Here is a 19,393-nt window from a genome sequence, read left to right as displayed (position 1 = left end):
CTCTCTATTCCTTTATTGTTCCTCAAATTCCTTTCATCTTCTGGTTTTTGTCTGGAATGCCTTTCTCCTGCCTCTCCTTCTGTACAATTTCTATTCATTTTTAAAGCCTCTGTTTCTCTGAATGCTGTCCTGACCACTCTAGCCTGATGTGAACTCTCCCCATTCTGGACTCTCACAGTCATTATTATCTGCCCACGTATTTGGCAATTGGTCATTGTCTCCTTGAGATTCTTTTGGAAACAAATCCCCCACCAAGCCAACTTAAGCAGTAAGAAATTTATCATCTCATGTAGCAGGAAAGTCTGAGTTAGGACAGACTCCAAGGTTGATTTAGGGACTTAAATGCATCATTGGTGACCCAAGTTTTCTCCACTCTGCCATCCCATATCTGGTTTCTTCATGGCCATAAGATGGCTGCCAAAAGTATCTAGGGCCACCTTCTTCTAGCAGCATACAGTGGGAACCCTCTCCCTGAGCAGTGGCTATTGTTTCTGTCAGTTGGCTTGAGCCAGCATTGGTCACGTGCCTACTGCTGAACCAGTAGCAGTTGTACATGGAATGTCACGCGTTACTAGTCCTTACTCATTAGGACTGTCACTTGGTCTGGGGAGAGATCCATCTTCTCTATCCCCTGGGAGGAGTGGATACTTGAGTAAATTTGGACTCCTGGTAGGAATCAAGAAGAGGAAAGATAAATGCTGCATAGTCATTTATGGTGTTTATTATCTTGAACTGCTATTTGTACCTTGTATTGTCACCTTTTCACACTTTTTATACCTTTTGCCCCCGATGTAGATTGCAAACACTTTAGGATAAAACCTATATCTTAAATTTTGTAACCCCCAAATGTGTCAGTAAATATTTATTGTAGATGTAGATGTGTCTGTAAATATTTACTGATTGGATTTGACTTCTCTGAGATTCACCTACATTCTCTTTCTAATGCTATAGAGGATGCTACTGAGGTTTCCAAGCTTCTGACCGTAAACACAAAAATATAAGACTTTGGAGACCTTAAGCCCAGAAAGCTAGAGGTCAGTTTGGCATCATGTTGTGCTCCTTCCCTACCTCTGCCCCAGGAACTACCTGGATATTAGCATCAAACCCTGATCAAGAAAGTGAGCCCAAAGAGACTGAAAATTATATAGGGCGATAGATCTTTTCAGCCTTGATACTTGCATTTGAATACATTTCACTGCTGATGACTACATTTGCCTTAGCTACAAAGCATGCATTTTATTGTATTCTCAGGAAGGACAGTGATCACAAAAATTGATATTTAAGATATTTCATTCATTCATTCATTTAACAAACATGTTTTTGAATACTTATTACTGATCTCTGTATTAGGTACAGAAAATAAAAATTTGGATAAGAAATTCTTCCTGCGCTCAAGTTGTTCATTAGCAGATATGCTATCACTTCTTCAAATTTGGTAGAAGTTATTTCTGTATAGTCAATGGATTTAGCCCTCAAATCATCACCTGGAGTGGCTGATCTAGGGCTAAGTGTTTTGCTATGGACACTGCTGAGGAAGAACTGTAGTTTCACACCCTATTCAATGTGTAGCCTAAGGTGATTCACTTAGATCGGCTTCTACATCACTAAAATGAAATTATTACTACTAGCTTACTTCTAGTACAACTATAAAACCCATTACCCATGTATGAGGCATAATTCTGACAGCCTAAGCTGGAGAATATCATTAGCTAAAGTATAGTAAGATTGGGTGAGGTGGTTGTTAGGAGGTTTCTGAATGAGTCAGACCTCTAGTGCTAAATTTATTAATGAGTCATTTTCCTTGCCTAGCAGACACTGTGGCAGAAAGTGAAAGAAGAAGCCATTCAATGTGTGTTTTTAAAAATATGTATTCTGACCTTCAGTCTACCAAAGTAGATTTCAACATATTTTAGCATTTTAGACAATAACTTGTCACTGAAACATCCTCCTGGTTCCTCTCAATTTGGAAAAAGCAAGTGAGGTGTATCCTCCAGAAATGGAGAAATTAGTTTTCATTTCTTCCCAGGGGTTTCAGATGATAAATTTCTAGTGGCCAGATATGGCATCTATCACCTTGTTCAGTACAAAACCTAAAATTCAAACTTGATTATTCCAGCCTTTACTAAAAGCTTCTTAATGACAATGATTATGGCAACTTACTGACCTTACATCCTCTTGCCTTTTATGGCTTTACTGGCCTTCATCTCCAGGCCATACCAGGTTCCACCCACATAGCTATATCCTGGTTCTCTTTGTACATTTCCCAACTGAGTTCTCAAATTAGTCCTTTCATTGTTTATATTGCAACCTCGTCATCTATTATTTCTTACATTCACTCATAAGAACTAAAAGTCCTCTTCTACTATTATTTTAGCTTCAATTACTTATCATTCTTTCTACCACAACAGCACATGGGAGACCTTCTAACTTCTCTTGATGCTTCATTCAGTTTGGGCTACATGGTCAGCTATTATAATATTGCCCCCCTCATCTTAGTCTCCTCTATCCATTTGGCATTTTGCTGTGTCCATCATGCTAACCCCAAGCCCTTGTCTTCACCCACTACGTTCTTTGGACCTACCCTTAACAATCCGAAACTTTGGAATCAAGACTCAAAATCTTATAGGGTTTGTCTTCTTCAAATTTGAACTTTCAACTGATCTACAAAAATCAATTAAATTGAAAAGAGGAAATCAATAGAGAAAAAACAATGAAACCAAAAGACGGTTCTTAGAAAAGACTGATAAAATCAATACCTCCCTAGACAGGCTAACTGAGAAAAAAGAGAGGACATAAATTAATAATATCAGAAATGAAAAAGCATCCATCATAAAGGAATGATATAAACAATTCTATAGACACAAATTTGATAACCTAAATGAAATGGACCAATTCCTTGAAAGGCACAACCTGTCAAAATGCACACAAGCAGAAATAGAAAATCTGAATAGGACTATATCAAATAAATGGAATCAATAGTTAAAAACTTTTCAAAACAGAAAGTGCCAGGTCCAGATGAATTCACTGGTAAATTCTACCAAAAATTTAAAGAGATAAAAACAAAAGGAGGATTTCCTAACTCATTCTATGAGGTCAGCATTACTCTAATACCAAATCAGAGAAACATTATAAGAAAAGAAAACTACAAACCATTATCTCTCAAAAACACAGATGCAAAAATCTTCAAGAAAATATCTGCATATTAAATCCAACAATGTGTAAAAAGAAAATAATTAAACAAACTATGAGAAAATAGGATTTATCCCAGATATACGAAGCTTGTTCAATATTTGAAAATCAATTAATGTTATTCTTCATATCAACAAGCTGAAAAAGACAAGTCACAGGATCATATAGACATAGAAAAAGCGTTTGACAAAATCCAACACCTATTCATGATAAAAACTCTCAGTAAACTAGGAATAGAGGGGGAACTTCCTCAACCTGATAAAAATAACTACAAAAAACCTACAGCTAATATCATCTTTAATGGTAAGAAACTTGAAGCTTCTCCTTAAGTTCAGAAATAAGACAAAAATGTCCACTCTCACTACTTGCCAACATTGTCCTGGAAATCCTAGCTAATGCAATAAGAGAAGAAAAGGAAATAAAAGTATGCAAGTTGGGAAAGAAGAAATAAAACTGTCTTTGTTCAGAGATTACATGATTGTCTACATAGAAAATCTAAAAGAATTGACAAAAAAGAAAGGAAAGGAAAGGAAAGGAAAGGAAAGGAAAGGAAAGAAAAGAAAAGAAAAGAAAAGAAAAGAAAAGAAAAGAAAAGAAAAGAAAAGAAAAAAGAAAGCTCCTAGAACTAAGAAACAATTACAGCAAGGTTGCAGGATACAAGGTTGATATACAAAGATCCTTTGCTTTCCTATGTACTTGCAATAAACAAATGGATTTTGAAATTAGAAACACAATATCATTGTATGTATATACCACGTCTTCTTTATCTATACATTAGTCAATGGACATTTGTGCACTTTCCATAATTTGGCTATTGTCGATAATGCTGCTATAAACATTGGGGTGCATATATCACTTTGAATCAGTACTTTTGTATCCTTTTGGTAAATACCTAGTAGTGCAATTTGTGGGCCATAGGGTAGTTCTATTTTTAACTTTGTGAGGAACCTCCATACTGTTTTTCAGAGTGGCTGCACCAGTTTGCATTCCCACCAACAGTATAAGAGGGTTCCCTTTTCTCTGCATCCTCATCAACATCTGTTATTTCCTGTGTTAATTTTAGCCATTCTGAGAGGTGTGAGGTGATATCTCATTGTAAGTTTGATTTGTATTTCCTTGATGATAACTAATGTTGAGCATCTTTTCATGTGTCTGTTAGCCATCTCAATATCTTTGGAAAAACGTCTATTCAAATACATAATGGAATACTACCCATAAAAAAGAATGAAATCTTGCTATTTGCAATGATGGGGATGGAGCTAGAGTATTAATGCGAAACAAAATAAGTCAGTCAGAGAAAGACAAATACCATATGATTTTACTCATACATGGAATTCAAGAAACAAAACAGGTGAATATAGGGGGGGTATAAGAGAGAGGTAAACCAGAAAACAGACTCTTAACTATAGAGAAAAAACTGAAGGTCACTAGAGGGGAGGTGGGTGGGAGCATGGGTTAAATGGAGGATGGGTATTGAGGAGGGCACTTGTTGTAATGAGCCCTGGGTGTTGTATGTAAGTGAAGAATCACTAAATTTACACCTGAAACTAATATTACACTTAGGTTAACTAACTGGAATTTAAATAAAGACCTGAAGTAAAAAAAACAAACAATATAATTCATATTAGCACTCCCCCAAATTAAATACTTAAGTATCTCTAACAAAATATGTATAAACCTATATGAGGAAAACTATAAAACTCTGATAAAAGATATCAAAGAAGAACTAAAAAATAAAGAGAGATTTCATGTTCATGGATAGGAAAACTTAAAACAGGTAAAATATCAGTTCATCTCAACTGGATTTATGGATTGAATGCACTACCAATTAAAATCCAGCAAATTATTCTGTGCTATTGACAAACTTATTCTACAGTATATATGGAGAGGCAAAAGACCCAGGATAGCCAACACAATATTGAAGTACAAAGTTTGAAGAATGACACTACTTAACTTTAGGACGTGCTGTAAAGCTATAGTAATCAAGACAGTGTGGTGATTGCAAATGAATAGACAAATGGATCAATGGAATAGAATAAATAGCCGTTTTGAAAAAGGCATGTGATGATTGATTTTATGTTTCAACTTGACTGGCCACAGTATTCCAAGATTATACATTTCTGGGTGAGTCTGTGAAGGTGCTTCTTCACGGGCTCAACGTTTGAATTGGTCGACATGTAAAGTAGGTTGTCTGTGTGTAAGCATTATCCAATCCACTGAAGGCCTGAATAGAATGAAAGTTGCAGGAAGGAGGAATTCTCCCCTTTTTGCTTCTGCTTGTTGAGCTGGGATATCTCATCTCGTATTCTCTGACCCTTTGACTGGGATGTAAGCTATCAATTCCACTGGTTCTCAGGTCTCTGGACTCAGACTGAATTACATCACCAGTTTTCTTGGATCATCAGCTTGCAGATGGCAAACTGTGGGACTTCTTAGCCTCCATAATCATGTGAGACAATTTCTCATAATCAATCATCTATATCTGTATCTATATCTATCTATATATAATCTATACTCTCCTGGCTCTGTTTCTCTGGAGAAACCTGACTACTACAAGCAAACCTATGGAAATAGTAAAAAGATTAGTGGTTGCCAGGGGTAGGGATAGAGAGGGGATGAATACACAGAACACAGAGATTTTTTTAAGGAAGTGAAACTACTCTGTATGTTGCTATAATGGTTGATTGATGTCATTAAAAATTTGTCCAAACCCATAGAATGTACATCACCAAGAGTGAACCCTAAGGCAAACTATGGAATTTGGGTGATCATGATGTGTCACCGTAGGTTCATTGTAACAAATGTAACACCGTGGTTGGGGATGTTGATAACAGAGGTGCCTACGTATCTGTGGGAATAGGGGGTATCTGGAAATTCTCTGTACCTTCTCTCAAATTTTCCATGAATCTGAAACTGCTCTCATGAATAAAAATTAGACAAATGTTCATATTTAAGGATGTTCATCAGTGTTATTTTTAATAACGAAAAACTGGAAACTATCTTAATACCAAGCAATAAAGGATTGGTGCATTAAAATGGAGGGCTTTGGTATGATGAATACATTAGCATTTATTACTAGGCTTCCTGTTTCTGGCCCTAACCTACCCTCCAGGCCTTTTTAAAATCTCTCTGACCCTAAGATTTCTGTGAGTCCCCAAAGTTCTTTCACAGGAACTGGGGTCAGTCTATTGGATACAACCGCATGTGGGTTTTGCCCAGTTCTTTTTCTTGCCCCTCCCCCATTTAGTGTTCTCTATTCTCAACACCCTTTGAAGGAACCTCATACCATTGCGGGCAGGATCTGTCATGAGTGTCACCATGGTCCAAGCTCAGAGTCCCAAATCTACTGACCTCCATAATGTCAGAGCAGTGCTGAGTAGAAGTGACTGGAATCCCTCTTGTCTTCAGGGCTCAAAAGCACTCTCAAAGCTCCTGAAGGAACCAAATACCATGCCAACCCTCCACTGTCCTCATCCCTCCCAGCTTGCTCTCTGTCTCAGGAATTCCTCACCAAATGCCATCATCATCCTTTGGGTAAGAGCCAAAGCCTTCCTGAAACCCAAACTCATGAAAGGAGTTCCTGGTTCTATAAACAACCCCCTGGATCCCAGTTTGGGGTCAGCAGGGGTACATGTTTGTGTATTTATACATGTAGCTAAGTAAACGTGGCGGTTATAGTACAGCTTCAGTGTGTTTATTTTATTTTAATACATTATACACATAATAATACATTAAGCTCATCTGTTAATGCAAAGGATGTAAGTGATCTACCCTCCTAGGGAAAGAGCCAGGAGTCATCCCCCCATTGTGTGGATGGCTCAGTGCTCTACGCCTTTCTCTTTCCACTTGTGCAAGTGCAAGTGGTAGTGGTACCTAAGAGGGCATCTGAGCTTTAACTCCTACTATGTGTGGCTAAGTGTCAGAACAAAACACAATGTCCAAGGAGGGCACTGAATTCATAGGCACCATTCCAGGGAGTAATCCAGGGATAGTGAACCACTGGAAGCACAGACCCATCATGGAACAGCTATAGTCATTCACCATATTGGCCCAAACACCTGCAGAGACTCAGTCTTATTAGGTTGGCTGATTCTGGGTCCTTTGACTTTAATTCAGTTTGTTGAATAATGGATGATGTAGACAAGAAGCCTTCATCTGGGTCACCAGCGTTTTGTTCATTTGTTTGTTTTTATAGCTTGGACTTTATGTATAAGTCATAATGAATTAGGATTTTTGTTTTGATCCGGTTCAGCAGTTATCTGAGTCTGAAAATCTCAGATAGACACCTGGATACATCCATTACATAGTTTCATTGCAAATTATGTTGTGAAGGAAAACTCTATAAATCATTATCTGATTCGTTACAAAAAGGAAAAAGATGGCAGGATTATATAGCATTTAGTGTCACCAATTAGCAAAGTCATGGGGCTGAACCAGTCATTCCAGAACTTAACACCCACAAACTCAAGTGTAAGTGGCCTCTTTTAATGATTTGGGAATAATGGGCCTCAGGGAAGTGAGTGCTTTCAGCCTTGTGATCTGAGCAAGGTTCAGGAGCTGGAGCCGATTTGGCTGAGTCACCACTGGCTGCATGACCCCACACACATCACCTGACCTCCACATGCTTCAGCTGGCCCAGCTGTAGAGATGAGTAAACGTGGCCCGGAAGGCCCTGAGGCGCAGAGACAGCTTTATGCACACGGCTGCCCTGGGGCAGCTTCCGGGGGTGCAGGTTAGCTGTCTCAGGGGCAGGAGACCCTAAGAGAGACTCCCAGAATAGCCACATCTAAAAGCCACCTCTGGAAGAGAGACCCTTTCACGGTCTGCAAGTAGGAATATAAATTGGCAAAAACTTTTTGAAGGCTTAGAAATATTCATGCTTTTTGGTCGTATGATTTCACTTGAGTGAATTTGTTCTTCGAAAATAATCAGAGATACACATCACTATGTATAGTCAACAAAGTTCATCACACAGGTATTTTTAATATTGAAAAATGGAAATTATCTAAATTTTAAACTGTACAGTGTTTTAAAATAAAATACAGCACATTCATATATTGGAAGGCTAGACAACCATTCAAAAAAAAAATCACTGTGACAGAATAATGATCTGGAAAATGTCCTCAATAGCCTAGTAAGTAGAAAAGAATTATTAAACAACGTTGTTAGAATAATCTGACTTTTTTAAAACTACATATACTTCCACACGTACAGACAAGTGACTAGAAGGATATACACTAAATTGTTAAGAGTGTTTAGTGTCTGACTCTTAGAATTGTGAGTCCTTTAATTCATGATTCTTCCTGTGTGCTCTGAAATTTTTGCAACGACCATGTGTTCATTTTGCAATAAATATCAATTTCCCAGGTCCCTATTAACTTGGACTGTTGTGTATCAGGCCAACCTATGTGCATACCTATGAAGCAAATATAGTGACAAGCCTGAGAACCACGGCTTGAGCAATTCCAGCCCTAGAGGCTCATTGGCCTGGGAACAGAGTGGGATTTTTGTTTAAGGAGACTGAGCCTGGAAGAATGATGGCTCTGTGGGTGGTTTCTTAGATCTCCAATGCACGTGGCTTCCAGCCCTGACTCTGCCCTGAAATTCTGGCTTGCTGATTAAGACTGAAGAGTGAGTTTGCCTAAGCAGCTAATTCCCCTACAGGAGCCCATGGTTTACTCTGTATCTAATATATATTAAGCAACAGGTGACCCTGTTCACCAGGAAGTATGTTCCCAGGGAAACATTTCTTTCAAAATTAAGCAAACAACCTTGGTAAGGGCCCTACACCTGGGAATCATGCAGTTAATGTTTTCAAGCATTCAATCTGCATGAATTTCCTGAGTCACATTACCACGGTTGGCTGGATGGTGATCTCACTGTGGTGCATCCTGCATGGGAAAAAACTTTTTCAAATGGCACATCTTCCTTTGAGAAGAAAGTTGTTTCCTCCATAATTCATATGGGAAAGAAAACAGGCAATTTATGAGACAAAGCTCATCCCCTATACAGCTTTCAAGATGATATTTTCTAAAGCAACTCAGTCATTCTTAATCCCCCTTACCAAAGCCAAGAGGCAGGGGCAGTAGGTAATCTCAACATTCTTGATATCAGGCTTTGGGATATAGTGCATCATTTGCCTTGCTTAGGTCAACAGTGAGCATGTGCCTTCTCTGAGCAGACTTGTTGAAGATGGCCCAGAGGCATGGGAGTAAGCAGAAAAGGCAGTCTAAAATAAATTTTAACATTGTTACAGATACATCACAGTGTGAAATAGGGGTAATATTATCTCCATTTCACGTAAAAGAAATAGAAGAATCAATCAGATTACTGATAAACTTTATTTAGCATGTACTTTGTGTCAGGTACTGTTTCAGGCACTGGGGAAATGGCAGTGAACATAACAGATAATGTCCTCACCTTGCCCTCAAAAAGTTTACATTCTATTGAGAGGAAACAAGCAGATATAGAATATATTGGATACTAACTCATGATGAAAAATAAGGCAAGATAAGGGGATAGGGAATAAGGGATGTGCAATTTTATAAGGAGTCCCTAGTGGAGCTTTCTCTTGTAAACTGAGGACAGACACAAAGACAGTGGGGAAGTGAGCCATGTGAATTCTTGCAGGATAAATGCTTGGAATAGAGAAGAGAGCAAGTGCAAGACTTTGAGCTGAGACACATCGTGATGTGTTACAGGGTCAGCAAAGAAAACAGTGTAGCCAAAGGCCATGGTGAGGATTTTGGCTATTGCTCTGAATAAGGTGAGAAGCCATGGGCGGAGTGTCAGCAGAGTGACATGATATAACGTATCTGTGGGTTTGGGGGTGGGCGTGGCCGTAGATGGGATCAAGATAGCCAATAAGGTCGCTACTGTTATTGTTAGCGTGACCATGGTTTGCACCTGGCTTCAAGCAGTAAGGGTGTAAGAGGTGGAGCAATTTCAAAGGAAGATACAAAAGGACCGGCTGATGTAATGCACGTGGGAGGTATGAGGAACCGGTAACGAAGGAAACTGTCCCGAGCAACCGGAAGAATGAAGTTTTCTGACATAAGAATGGGGTTAGGGGTGTCTGGGCCGCTCAGTCGGTTAAACTTACGACTTCTGCTCAGGTCATGATCTCACAGTTGGCAAGTTCGAGCCCCATATCGGGCTCTGCATTGGAAGCTCAGAGCCTAGAGCCTGCTTTGGATTCTGTGTCTCCCTCTCTGTCTGTCCCTCCCCTGCTCACGCGTGCTCTCTCTCTGCCTCTCAAAAATAAATAAACATTAAAAAAGAATTAAAAAAAAAGGAATGGGATGAGAGGGATTCACTGTTAAGTTTTGGATATATAGTCAACTCTCATTATTCACAAGAGTTATGTCCTATAATGTCACCATGAACACTGCATCAGTGAATACTGAACCAATACTCCTAGGGGAAATACAGGGTGAGCTTCCCATGAGCCCCTGGTGGCAATTTTTTTTTTTTTTGTCAACTGATCAATACATGATCTGCTTTACATATGCTCTAATGACACCTTACTTAATATATATTGTTCACTCATTGCCATTGAACTCATGGCCAACAGCATTAGAATTCATGTCTGAATGAAACTTACCTAACACACATATTTTCTCCATAAGGCACATTGCAGCCTTCTTGCACTGAGGAACACTAGACAGCACTTTGAGGCAATGCTTCAGAACCATTTTAAACAGTGAAGTCACCATCAAAAAGCACAAAAATGCGAAGAAGGTAGCATTAAATAGATCACAAAAGGATGCTTACTTATAAGAGCTGAAACAAGGAGGCAGTGTGTTGTCACGTTCAACCTCAGCTAGAATGTGTTTTTTGCAGCTCTTCGCACATCTGCAAATGACTGTGAAAGTACCAGGGGTGTTGATTTGGATGTCACAAATCAATTTTAGCAAATAGGCAAATTCGCAAATATGGAATTCAGCAACAATAAGGGTTGACTATGTTAAGAGAGGCCTATTATTCATCCAAGTGGAAACATGAAATATGAGTTGGAGTTCAGGGGATTTCAGGGGAAATGGGAAATTAGGTATCGATTTAGGAGTGTATCTAAATCTACAGCTGTAGCTAGCGTGAGACTAGTTGAAATCATCTGAGGAGTCTAGGAAAAGGAGAGAAGAGCTCAGTGGCTGAATCTCAGGGTTCTCCAGTGAAGAAGCGCCTGCAAAAGGAGTCTAAGAAAGTCGGGCGTATGCAGGAGGGACAGAACCAAGAAAGAGCCGTGTTTCAGAATGAAGGAGTGGAGAATGGGTCTAATGCTGCTGAAAAGTTGTGTCCCATGAGAGGGACCTTTAGAATTGACCTTCAGATTAGACAAGATGGAGGTCACTGATGATTTTGATGAACAGTTTCACTGGAATCACAGAGATAAATGTCTGCCTGGGGTGGATCAAAGAGCAAATGCACATTTTTTCCCCCCACAGGAGTTTGATGTACGTGGGAGAAAATGAATAAGGTCAAAACCGGAGGAGGATGTCGCATCAAGGATTCTTGTTCAAGGAAGCTATGACAGTCTGTGTGTACACTGAGGGGAATGAACCAATTGAGAGGAAATGATCGAGAGAGGAGAAGAAACAATTACGGCTCGCCCTCTCTCAGTTGTCGTAACTCATAACGTCACATCAATTTTATGTGATGGGAACTGTTCCTTGTCTGCATCTGTGAATGAGAAACTCGAGGAACAGAAAGACCAGAACCCTGTTCCCGGTCTCCCCGAGAGTAAGTGGCAGAACCGGGATGCAAATCTGGACCCTTGTGGTGCTTTTAGAGGCCGCTGTAGTTCTGCAACTTTAGATTCTAATCAATGCACGTAGATGGGTTACCTTGTGTCTAGCAAGGCTGAAGGTGAGAGCAAGAAAGAGTGAAATCCCAGACTTGTGCCTTTTCGCTCGCCATGCGCTTGGTTAGAAACCCCACGCTTTGCCCTCCCAGGCAAGTGAGGGAAAAACACTGTGGCTGTGGTTTGAGGGAAGCCCGTGAAGTCTGGGTCAGTGCTAACACCTGATGCTTCTAGAACGTGTCGCACCTTCAGAAATGCTAAGAGATGGATCTTGTAGCACATGGGAAATAAAATCCATTCCTTAGGGTCATTCCCAAATCAAGAATTTAATTAATTTTCTCATAAACTTCTCCTGCTTTTATTTTGGTCCCACATGAGAGATTTCTGAGAAAATAGCTCAGCTTTTCCCAAAATGTATGCAGCTTGGCATCCCTCGGACCCTGTCTAGAGTAGTTAAATAAATCACTTGTTGCTAAACAGAGCAATTTATTCCCCTGACATCTACATGGCCCTCTTGGTTTATTTTAAAATATATCAACTCACTTACCACAACTGCCATTGCTTTTAATATGTCTGACACATCCAATTTCAATAGCTCAATGAAAATGTCACATAATAAAATAGAAGCAGGCAGAGGAAGCAAGGAGAGCTGATGTGTAGACACACACCCTTGGAAAGTAAGCAATGAAGACACTTGTTTAGGTGGGTTTCAGGAAAGGGACTTCATGCCAGCAGTTGGAGAAATTAATTAGTTTGCATGGAAATACTTTTTTTAATATATGCTCTTTAAAGCATTAATTCTCCCATATGCATTATTTTAGCTAATGGAATCTGCCCACTCCCCCAAGCTACTTCACATGAGGTAACGCCTGCTTAACTAATACCTTTAATTTTTCATTTCCATGAAAATATTTACTCCGGAATGTAGTCATGTTATTTATCAAAGTAAAGAATTCTGGCAGGGTAGATGTGTGGCACCCCTCCACAAATGAATAAATCCAGTGATTCAATGCTATTGTACGCTGGGCATTGTGATAAGCATCAAGGTCACAAGAATTAATAAGAGCAGTTTTGACTTTAGTGAGATTTGCAGGCTCATGAAGATGATCTTTTCCATAGGAAAAGGTAGAAGAAGGTGGTTCAGTCTTCGCTCTGCTTCTTGCTGGATGATCATTAAGGCAACTGACTTCGATTCCTCATCGGTAAAATTGGAAGGATATTCAATATTGCCTTGGACAAATATTAAATACAGACCTTTAGGATTATTGGGGCAGGGGCAGGTTTAAAAATAAGATATGTCGGGGTGCCTGGGTGGCTCAGTCGGTTGAGCGTCCGACTTCGGCTCAGGTCATGATCTCACGGGTTCGTGAGTTCAGGCCCCGGGTCAGGCTCTGTGCTGACAGCTCAGAGCCTGGAGCCTGCTTCCGATTCTGTGTCTCCCTCTCTGCCCTTCCCCCACACGCGCTCTGTCTCTCTCTGCCTCTCAAAAAAATAAAATAAATAAATAAATCTAATTTAAAAACTTAAAAAAAAATAAGATGTCAAAGCACTGTAAAACTTGATACAAGTTTTGAGTGTTTCTAACTGAATTCATAGTACATGGGGATGATTGCCTCTTCATTTATAATGTTCAGCAAACTGATTCGGTTGCTGAATATTTACTATCCATTACTAGTGTCTTTACAGTAAAGCTATCTGGTACTGAAAATAAAGTGTTAGGCAATCACAATGATGATATCGTTTTGCCTCAGCAATTATAGAGTCTATGATAATATTCCTCTAGGTGCCGTGCAGATTCCTCAAACTCAACAGATCACGAACGTATCCACTGTTATGAATTCTCGGCTAATGGACATCTACCCTTTTTCTCAAATTAGAACCTTAAGATGATCCGATCCTCAATAATTCTCCCCTTGTTGGTCTAAAATCCCGGACCCTTACCTCACGGGCATCTCTCGGGTCTGGCCACACTTCTTTGTCAGACTGCTAACCGCCCTGGTACAGGCCTTCGGTTCTCCTAACTGAACTGACCTTCGTGTCTATAGCTTCTTCTTCTCCAATGCATCCTCACTCTGCCTCTAGTTATATTCCCCAAACTAAACATGATCATGTTCTGCTTCCTAAATAGAAGCTTTTGCTACCTGTCCCTGCCCCCCCCCCCATTTTTTCCCTAGTTTAGCAACATGGAACAGTTTCATAACCTGACTCTTACTACTCCCCCATGACATACCAGCCATTGTGACTTTGGCTATTCCATGAACACGGTTCATTTTTTCTTCTTTTCTCTCTGTTTGCCTGTACACTGCCTGTAACTTTGAATGCCCGTTCTCCCTGATTCCTTTCTTGACCATTTCTAACTTCCCATTCAAATGTTCAAATGTCATTTTTTTCTGTGCCATCTCAACACTTTGGACCTTCTTCTTTTAAGCTCCCATGGCACCCTCTGTACTTTGACCATAGTATGTGCTACATTGGACTCAAATACATTCTGGACTGTCTTACTCCTGAAACGTGAGCTTTGTAAGAACAGCGTCGGTGTTTGATTTATTGTTGTTATCTCCAGCGCCTCGCTCAGTGCCTGCAACAGTATCTGACCCTGGCAGATGCCTGATGGATCAATAAATGTATGAAGAAGCACTACCTCCTATCCTTCAAGCATTTTTCCTGGATCTTCATCTTCTGAGAGCTGCCTAGCTTTCTTCCCACGTCTACCTCTCTTGTTTCTATCTTTCTTTAACTATTAAACCACAACACTACATCTCTCCTGGAACATTATTTGTCCTAGATCTCCTATTTGTTTATCAGTGCACATGGTTGCGTGTGGGTTAAGAGTATGGATTTCAGAAGCAGACTGTCTAGGTTGAGATCTTATAGGCTGTGGAACTTTTGGCAAGTTGCTTGACTTCCCTGTGCTTTGTCTTCATCCTCTTTAAAGTAGAGATTATTATAATACTTACTTCATAGGGTTGTATGAGGATTAAATGATTTAATACATGTGCAGCTTTTAGTGACCTTCAGTGCACGCTCGGGAATGTTAGCCGCTAGTAGTATTAGTTGAAATGTGAATCTCCCTCTGCAAACTCTCCTTTCTCCTCCATGATCCTTCTTCTGGGCTCCACAGTCTACTTCTCTTATCACACTTACCACCTGGCTTTGCAGTTGTCTATGTAGCATTATCCCTTAGTGACTGTCAAGTTCTTTTAAGACAGATCATGTCTTTTTATTTTTATTTCTTCATTCCTGCCTGCCACTCTCTACCTAGAGTATGGTATTAGGCGCAAAGTTGGCAATCAATGTATTAATTCACTTAGGGATGTGTCACTGACCTTTAGCCAATATGATGACCTAACGGGAAAATGTTAGAATGTCACGGTCCTTTTTCTCTTCCAATCAGTGCTTTTTTACAGGGCGTGTTCTGAAGTCATGCGTCCACTACTTTATCCCTCCAATCTCCACACACAGCAAAAGTATTATTAATTTAAAGAAGTGACTAATGAAAGCAGGCATTTCTAATCAGGAGACAGTGGAGTCCGGCCACTCAGCAATAAGTACAGCCTTCATAGACTCAGCCATCACACCGTTGGATTGGCTGCCCCCATAGCTCATTCACTGAGCCAGCCCAGGGTCTTTAAAGGAGACACGAGAGAAATAAAATTGAGCATGGTGCCAAGTTAGTCTCAACAGTTTGTAGTATAGTACACTTGTTACGTGTGTTCATCTATCTGTGTGTCTACACACAATATTGCTGTATTGCTTTAAGCCAACATAAGGGACATGCCACAGTGTATGTGTCAAACCATTAGAACAATATTGAAACTGTTAAGGAAAAAAAACCCCACAGGTATATTATCATAAATCTTGAAGCCAGAACATTGAAGCCTACAATTAGGAAGCAAATCTGAACCGATGATGGCAAAATGCTTCTCATTTCAAATATCCTGACCTTATACTTATTCGTAGTTCTTCACGTAGCTAAATTTAAAAGTTCAGATGCAGGGAAGGCTCCCTGGCATCTTTCTAGTTCAGCATTCAGCTATATCTCTACAATGTGAAGGTTGACTTGAGAGCGTGACTGAGACATGGTTGCTTGGGGCCTTCCGTGCTACACTGAGCCGATGCTATGTGTTATCTTCCTAGATGCCCTCCAGTCAGTGATGCTGGAAGAATGAGAGGATGAGTTCCTTTTGATAGAAGGTCATTTTCTTTACTCCCACTCTACTTCTCTGGCCTGAGCACGTTGATGTGCATAGCTGGCAGCCCAAATTGCATTGTCCAGAAAACAATCCTTGAAGAAGCAGAAATGCTTTCCTTCTGCACCGATTCTAGAGTCAGATGCAGTGCATTCTTTCTTATTTAATATATGTGGAGAACCACAACGTCCAGTAAGCATTACTGCCGGCAACCTTCCTGTCCAGGCTCATACCACTTTTCCTCCACTGACTAGATGTGCCAAGATGAACCTCGCTTCTCAGCCACCTCATTCTATTTCTTGCAGTGTCATGAACAAGAAGTTTACCTCTAGAGGTAGAATAAGAAGATTTGGGGAGTATGGAAGGGAATAGAAGGTTGACATAAGAACTGACTGACTCAGAACACAGTTCTCCTGCAAAAGGGGATGGTCACCTCTTCCTCAGATGAAGATGGAATTAGAGACAAGCTGTGAGAGCATGTCAAATTTTTCTCCTAGTTTCTTACGCTAGGCTGTCAACAGACTGATTCTGAGATTGGAATGCCTAACCCGTGGCCCAGATGCAGGTAGAAAAATTCCTTACTAGACTTTTCTTAGCTTTAGTAATGGTATTAAGTTACCTAGTTTCTGTATGATTATGGTATTTTGTTTTTATATTATATTATTGGGTGTGGTGTTACCCTCTACTTTTTATATGTTTATGAGTAGAAAGTTAGGAAGGGATAGATGAGGCTCTGAGAGGATATGAGCACATTTGTTAGGAAGTTCCTCTCTTGAGGAGTTTTGAAACTCCTCCCTTGACTTCTGAAACCTCATTTCTCTTTGTTCTTACACTTGCTGATTTTTTTCTTTTCTTTTTTTTTTTTTTTTTTAGCTTCACTTGCTTGATTTTCTTTGGGAATGTATCTTCGATCTTCTCTTCTTAATGTCTACAGTCTTTTAGCATTCATTTATTCCTTTTCTCTCACCTCCATGTATGGCTGCCTTGATGACTTTTAGATCTTTTCTCTCTAGCCTTGATTTCTTTCATGGACCCTAAACCTCTATATCCAACTATCTAACAAATCTTTTTTCCTGATGTCTCAAAGAACTAAAACTTAGTATGTCCAATAATGAACTCATCTTATACTCTCCTACAGCCTACTCCTCCAGTATTTCCTATCTCAATGGACAACATCACTGTTTTCCCATTCATCAAGCCGAAAGCCAAGGAATCATTCTGGATTCCTCCTTTTTTCCTCATTCTTCACCCAACTAAGCACCAAAATTCTGTAGATTTTCCCTTTTGAATATTATAACCAACCCCTCTTTCGACTTCCAGTGCTTACTCTTTGAGGTAAAACCCTCATCATATCTTGTCTGGACTCTGGCAATTGTCCTTAAATATAGTAAGCACTAAATAAACATACATTGAAGTAAATTAATATATGAATGTGAAGCTAGATGTTATTCAGAATTTCATGGATGGTTTTGTTTTTACATGAATGATTGTCTACTCTATCATATATTTATTCACCTGAGCTTTTTGGAGTTAAACTTTACATGTATCCGAGTTAAAGTTCATCAGAATAGCTTTGTTCATTGTAACAGTTTTCTGACATTATTGTTACTGTCATCCATCACGTTCACTCTACTCCCCAACTTTATGTCGTCTCCACATTTTATAATTTTGCCATCTATTTCTTTATTCCAGACATTGAATAAATGTTGGTAAAGAAAAGGCCACGGGCTGACATCCTAAATAAACCAAGGATATTTTACTCTAACCTCACATTAAGTAAAATCATTCACTTGCATAGGGGATTTGTAGAACCCTACTCTCTTCTAGGACATATTTTTCTACCTCATCTACAGGAATATCATGCAACTTTTCAAATTTTTATTTAAATTCCAGTTAGTTAACATACAGTGTAATATTGGTTTCGGGAGTAGAATTCAGTGAGTCATTACTTACATACAACACCCAGTGCTCATCATAACAAGTTCATGCAACTTTTCTTAAATGTCTTTATGAAATCAATATAAGTGGTGGTGATGGTATTCACTTCATCTACAATTCCAGTTATCTTATAAAAATTTTTAAATGAGTTTGGGAAAACTTGCTGGATATCATATGACTTTTATTTCCTTTTAAAAAATTATTAAACTATAAAAGCAGTTTTAAAAATTTAGAAAATAAAGGCAAAGGAAAATAATGTATAATCATATAATTATTTTAAAACAAATATCATTATAGTATATTTTGTTCATGCCTTTTTGAGAAACATGTTTTTATATAGTTGATGGTGTACATATAATTTGTAGCTATTTTTAAAGTTTATCCTGTTTTGGGGTGCCTGGGTGGCTCAGTCGGTTAAGCGTCCGGCTTAGGCTCAGGTCGTGATCTCATGGTTCGTGGGTTTGAGCCCCATGTCGGGCTCTGTGCTGACAGCTCAGAGCCTGGAGCCTCCTTTGGATTCTGTGTCTCCCTCTCTCTGTGCTCCTCTCCCACTCATGCTCTGTCTCTCTCTCAAAAATAACTAAACATTAAAAAATATTTTAAAGTTTATCCTGTTTTACAACATTGCCTCAGTTTACATACTTCTCATAGATTTCATAACATTCCATTCTATGACTGAAGTATAAATTTTTACACACCCAAATTACTGGACTTTGGACTGCATATAATTTTTGAATTATAAATAATGATATGATGACTATTTTGTATATATAGATGTTCCTTTGTATTTTTCCTGGGTACATCCCAAAGTGTATTTTCTGGTGCCAAAAATGCATATATACTACATATATCTGTATTAGGTAGTCTGGGTTATGCTGCAGTAAGAATCACACATACCCACATTAGTTATTTAACAACCAAAACTCCTTTAATTTCAATGGCTTAACACATGAAAGTTGATTTCTCATTCACACCAGTTCTGCTCTGCCCGTCAAGGCTCTTCAGGGTAGTTCCCTTCAAAGAGGTGACTCAGGGAGTCAGGCTGCTTCCATTTTGGTTTCCATAATTGATATGGTGAGGAGGGAACTGGAAGTTGTGCTGGGATTTTTTTACTGCCTCAGCTTGTCAATCACTCACAATCCATTGGTCAGGACTACTCATGTATTTCCCGCTCAACTGCAATTGGTGCTGGGAATGTGTCTAATATGTGTTCAGTAGAAAAGGAACATCACTCTTGGTCTATTCCAGTGGGGTGGCTATATACTGTGTCAATCTA

Source organism: Puma concolor, chromosome B4 (assembly GCF_028749965.1).
Source record: "Puma concolor isolate L17-30 chromosome B4, mPumCon1.1.hap2, whole genome shotgun sequence".
In the NCBI taxonomy this organism is placed as follows: Eukaryota; Metazoa; Chordata; class Mammalia; order Carnivora; family Felidae; genus Puma; species Puma concolor.
Note: the sequence above shows the minus strand (reverse complement) of the source record.